Raw genomic sequence first — 6,471 nt, forward strand, 5'->3', positions numbered from 1 at the left:
CCTTCACAAGCGAAGGCTGAGGGGGGACCTGGTGACTGTCTATAAACTCACTAGGGGGGACCAGAAGGGTTTAGGGGAGACACTGTTTCCCCTAGCACCACCTGGCATAACAAGGAACAATGGACACAAATTATTAGAGAGGCGGTTTAGATTAGACATCCGCAAGAATTACTTCACAGTTAGGGCGGCTAGGAGCTGGAACCAACTTCCTAGGGAAGTGGTGCCGGCCCCTACCCTGGGGATCTTTAAGAAGAGGCTTGATGACTACCTGGCTGGACTCATTTGAGTCCAGTCTTTTCTCTCACCCAGGCGGGGGGTAGGACTTGAAGATCTACAAGGTCCCTTCCAACCCTACTTCTATGATTCTACGCTAGTGGGGAGCATCTGCCATGGGACTGGGGGCAAAAGGAGAAGTTCCAGGAGGGTTTGATGGGATCAGGGGGACTTGTGGGGTCTGCAGAAGAATTTGCAGGAGACATCGGATTACTTTTAGTCCCCCAGCTCCTCCCCTCCAGACGAACCTACCCCTCCATCCTTCCCTCCACTGGGGCTTACATGCACAGCTTCAGCAATAGTGAATCCTGATAAAACTGGTACCTGGAGTGGTATGCAGGATGGGGTGGCAAGGGGTGGAGGAACTAAAGAAAGCCCATAGTGCCAGATCTGGGGGGGTGTGAGAAGCACAGTTCTGGGGCCAGCAGCTGGGCTTTCCTAGCCCCAGGGCTCCACAGGAAACTACACAAGTTCCATGCACTGATCGAACCTTGATCCAGGTCTATCTTAGACCAGGTTCAGCCATTTTTAGATTGGTCTGCGTGTGGAAGCTTCTGTACAGTTATGGGTTTAGATTGCTTTCTGATTACTGAGACCAGGTCTGAAGGTAAAGTCTGTACCTGGGGCAAACAAAGTTATATTGGGTAGCCATTTTGAACCCAATACAACCATTTTTGCCCCCCACCCCGCTCACCCACCCCCAAGTGTCTGTACTTATTAGTTAGTCCCTGGTGTCAAAACATTCTGACCTGTTCAAGTCTTTCTGTCAAGAAACAAGTGAAAGCCAAGAGCTGACATTTTCTGGAGAAGCACCTCAAGTCTAAAAGTTTTGCCTGCGTTATCTAGTTTGCCTCAGTATCTGACAAAGTAGGGGATGATCCACTGCAGGAGAACACAGTCTTGCAGAGCAGCAGGCTTGGTGCCTGGCTGCAGCGTTGGCCAGTGTTCCCCTCCAGCAGGGGAGGGGGAAAGAGAATGGCTGCCAATGGCAGAGGAAGGGAGGAAAAGAAGAAAAGCTTACCTCCAGTAAACACCTGTCACAAGGGAGGGGGAGTAGGGGGAGGAAAAAAAGCAAAAAGAGAACAGGGAGGAGAACACAAAGCACAGGGCAGGGAATATGGCAGGGCCCAGCAGCCCGCTGTTGATTCTTGAGCAGTTTGCTGCCGATGCCCTCTACTGCAGGCCAGTCCCAATTCCTTTGGGGGCCAGACCCAGCCTGTGGGTCACAGGTTTAGCACAATGGGTCTACTGTAATGTTAAGTAACGGGTACGTTTGGAATGACTATTATTATTTGAATGTGGTCCATAGTCATTCAGGATAATATCACTCAGAACAAAAACAGAAAGCTCAAAAAGCCTCAGTAAAACAAGTCATCCCTGTCAGCAGAAGCCAATTAGCCATTTGCAAAGTAGTTTTAGTACACCACCCAGAAGTTAGTCAGTAACTATGTTGTGTAGATGAAGTGTCACCTGGTCTTATACATCAAAAGATTCATTAGTATTAAAGTGGTCTCTTTTGTGCAACTTTAAAAAACAAAACAAAACAGGGATCTGCAATGCCTGAACAATGACTATGACAAAGATCTATTAAAGTTAAACAGTATGTTAGCAGCTTTCAAAGGCAGCCTCAAGACAAGCATGTTTTTAAGACAGGACGTGCTATCTATTTTAAACACAGCACTTGATGCAATCCTTAATTTCAGTTCTCTGAACTCTAAGCCTTTCCGTATAGGGAACGGAAGTATAACAGTACAAGGGTGTCATGTTTTTACATGAAGTGTTGTTTTCCCACATCTGCCTCATAGTTTGTGACCGGGAAAGATGTGAAATATTGCATTAGATTCAAGGCATAGCTAACCCCCTCATCCCTCAAAACCAATGTATAAGTCTCACAATTCATGGTATCAGAAGTAGCCATATGATGTTACTCATCAGCAAAAAGCTAAACAGAGGTAGTCATACAGCAGCTTCTTTTAATGCTTCCTTTCTGCTCTGCTTATATTAGGAACAATATCAAAATTAAGCCACGTTAACACACCAAGATTAAAAATGGCTTTTATCAAGTGCTATGAAATTTTACAGGACACAGAGAAGGAACACACGTCAGAAGTTAAAAACCCACTACTGGCTAATACCTTTAGTGCTTGTGAATTTTAAAAGGAGTATAAAGATCAAGAAAAAAGGTCAGAAGTGACAGCAACTAAACTGAAAAAAAAAAAAAGAGAAAGGAAAAGTTAAGTCTAACTGACAAGTTAAGAGTTTGGGACAAGACAATGCTAGAGAGGAACGTGCTTTAGGTAGAAATCAGAAGGAGCAAGCCATCTAGGCAATACTTGCTATCTGTCATTTTACCACATACATATAAATAGTAGCACAAAAAGCTGACGTATTAAAAAAAAGGAAGTAGACTAAAAGGAACCTCCCCCCGCCCACAAAAAAAAAATTTTCAAAAACTGCTTTTCAAATTGTAAGCTCTCTTTCAAACCAGGTCCAGATTTCTGTGACTGCATGTGATGGCTACTAGACAGCTACTCTAGGTATTAGTACTTTCATTGTTGGTAAATAAGACAATGCACCACAAAAAAGCTAATGAAAAAACACAAAACAAAAAAACAAAACACCCCCACTGCCCACATGAAGAAAAAAAAAAATTCACCCCTGCTAGTAGATACCTTTAGCCACTGTTGTTTAAAAAGAAAAACAGGTTAGTTATGAAATTTATTTCAGCTACAAGTATATATCTGTAATAAATATGTAGATCTGGAATGGAACTGCCCTTTTACTTATTTGGATCTAGGTAATGGGGGCGGAGGGGAAAGAGACAGGTCAATGGGAACAAAGTAAGTCTTGAAAATGCAAATCACAAGACATTCTAGTCATTTCGGTTTCATACAAACTCTTACTACCACTCTGAGTATAACCTAAGCCGGTGGCTCTCCCCCTTTCCATACCCAAGGCATCCCCTGGAAAATATCAGCTCTTAGTTTCCATTCTTGAGTTAAGAAAAAACAGAGGAGCTTTTCTGTTGCAAAGAACTTGGAAAGATCACAACCACAAATTCCTATTTGACGTCTGCAGGCAAGGTCCTTTGAGTAGACGTGATCTCTTATTAGACCAACCAACTAGTTGGAAAAAAAGTTCTTAGCAAGTTTTCAACTGTAGTCACCCTTCTTCAGGCAGTCTCTGCTGTTCTGAGACTCCAAGGAATGAGAAAAGCTAGAAGTGTGGCAGGATGTCAGTGAGCATGTAAACAGGTAGAGATAAGAAAGGCAAAAGATAAAGCAGGGAAGGAAGGGAGGAGGAAGAAAGCAGGGGTAAAAAAAAAAAAACCCAAAAGGGAGACATTACAGTGGTAATATTTGAAATCTGAATTTATCTTGTGAATCACATACCATGGCACCCTGGTTTGAGGGCCGGGGGCGGGGTGGAGTCACTGACCATGTCAACAACATACATACAACCCGATTTACAGGAATGTTGAGCATCCCTAGCCCTACTCCAGATTCTGAAGCAACTTTTTAAAATAAAAGACTCTGAAACCTGCAAAGTATTATGCTAATAAAGCAACAGAATCAAAATTACTCACTTCCGATACAGAGTACTCACTGTGGACAGTTCCTTCTGCTAGCAACAAATGTCCTGCACAAGTGGAGAGATTCAATTTAATGAAAAAATCCTCACTGAACAAGTGCATGTCTTAGTGTTTATGCAACAATTTATTCAAATCTCAGAAAGTTTTACTTCCTGCAATAGTCATTAGCTGCATATCAAGAGACATACTTTTAAGAATTGAACTGAAGACGGTTAAAGGAGCTATAGAAGAAGTAAAGATTTTAATAACAAATTATTCCAAAACCCCTCAAGGGAATGAAGTGGTTCTTCTGCAGTGATTTTGAGAAGGCTTTCTTTTCTGCCAGAATGAAGTTATGGTATATTTTAATTTGGGGGGGGGGGGGAAATCAATGACAGTTTCTTGGGTAAGAGACTGGATGGCCCATCTACCACACAGTGACATCAAGACTGATCATACAGATGCTACAAGTTAGTCATCCAAGAGTGACCTCTTTTTCAAGAGAGATCCTGAATGCTAACAAATCCCATTCAAAATTCAGAAGCTTCAAGTGTACAGTACTTTCAATGACCAGGACACATATTCAGTTGCCAAAAGAAGAGAGAGAAAAAAAAATCATGCAATCCATTCTCATATTAAAAATCTCTACCTAAACTCTCACAACCCCCCCACAAAAAACCCAAACAAACCAACCCATAAACTTACCCATTTTTGCATAGAAGCTCTACAACACATTCATTTACACCCAACAAAAATTGTAGAAGCACTCTGCATCTATGAAGCATGCAAGTATGTGTCAACTTGATTTAATACCAAAAAAGTGTATCCAGCCAACAATGCAGGATACAGTCTTACTTCAGGAGACCAGGAAGAAAGCATAAATGCATTTGCTAGGGGTGGATACATCTAATCTGGCACCCTATAAACCAGGCTTGTCCAACATATGCCCTGTGGGCTGCCATGCGGCCCGCCAAGCCATTTTCTGAGGCCTGTGGTGCTGCAATGAGAAACTAAAGTAAACGGTTTACTTTTGTTCCCACCCCTTGTCCCTCCCCCAGCTCCTCAGCAGATTCTTAATGGCTACTGAAGGGCTAGGGAAGGGACAAGGTTCCCCATACACCACGTCAGCTTGATGTTGCCAACGTGGTGTGGCTCCTCCCCTCCCCTCCCCTCTTATTTCACTGTGTCCCTTCCTCACCCCACCCCTCCCTCATTTGCATGCCACCTCCTCCCTTCTCCCACATTGCAGGGTTTCCATTCCTAGCCCCACCCCTCCTTTCCTCATTTGCATGCTGACCTCACCCTGTGCCAGTCCCCACCAGCTGCGTGGGCTAGAGCAGGTTGTGGGTGCAGTGGGCAGGTGCAGGAGGCACAGATGCCAGCTTGGAGGGATGCTGCAGCCGGGCCTACAGGAGATGCTGCTGCCACTACTGCTGCGGCTGTTGGGGCAGGAAGCTGGCGCTGCTCCTATCTCCCCCCCGCACACATGACGCCGGGGTGATGAGTCACGGGGCCCGGGGAGGGAGGGACCCCTGCCACTTGGGCTCAGGCTGCCCTGGGGGAGAGGGAGCGGGGGGGTGTCCCTGCACATCCCGTACCCCCCTGTAGAGTCCCCACATGTCCGCCTGGCTGCTGAGCCCAGGCACACAGCTGTGGGAGCATCCAAGGCTGCCCAGGTGACAGGGAGGACACGACGAGGTCAGGCGGCACCCTTTGACCCCTGCACTTCCAGGCCATGGGCAGCCTGGACAGGCCATGTGAGATCCCGCTCCAGCTGGCCCACTGAGTGATAAAAAGTTCATAATCTGGCCCCACATTCAAAAAAGTCAATTATTTGATTTGGACGTTAATATAATCCCTCATATGTTTCAAATGCAAAGTTACAAACTGATTTATTTCAATCCCTTTAGTCTCTGCTGAGACAGCAGGTCCCAAGGTCTCCATAAAAGTGACAAGAAGTACCGTCCTGTCCCAACCCTAAAGTGAAGAGAGCAGATCAAAGATGCAAGGGAGAGGTGGCCAACCTGTGGCACATGTGCCACAAGCAGCCTCTATGTGGCAGACTGATGGGCAAGGAGCAGAAAGCAGGCAAGGAGAAGCAAGCAGAGTAGGCAGGGGAAAGGTATTAAGAATTGCACTCAGGGAAGGTGTGGGGCTTACTGTGGCACATGTGCCAAAAAAAGTTGGCTCCCACTGATTAAAAGTCAACATCCAGCTGGGAAAGCTGTTACTCAGATCTCTGCCTCCAGGGCAATAGATTACCAACATGTTAATTTTTCAGTTGCTACTGGACACATACAGTGACTCAGACAAGAATATCACAGTTAATGTTTGGTTTCCAATTCAAACCTTAGTCTGTATCAAGAAAGACAAGTTACTGAATGGTATGTCCACAAGTGAAAGAGACATTTTTAATAAGAAACCTGAAGTAAATGTTTGCTTCCACACCCTATTCTCAGAATAGCCAGTATTCCACTAAAGTGAAGTGGTTGTGATGATAGGAAAAGCTTGCAGGAAAGCATAAAAATAATCTTACTTACAGTAATTCTGCACATGAAAACAAAGAATAAGAACTTTATTGCATCTGTCCTAGAACATTAAAGAAGCACATTTAGCATTGGAGGATT

The sequence above is a fragment of the Crocodylus porosus genome, unplaced genomic scaffold, assembly GCF_001723895.1.
Source record: "Crocodylus porosus isolate Cpor-Errol unplaced genomic scaffold, CroPor_comp1, whole genome shotgun sequence".
NCBI lineage: Eukaryota > Metazoa > Chordata > Crocodylia > Crocodylidae > Crocodylus > Crocodylus porosus.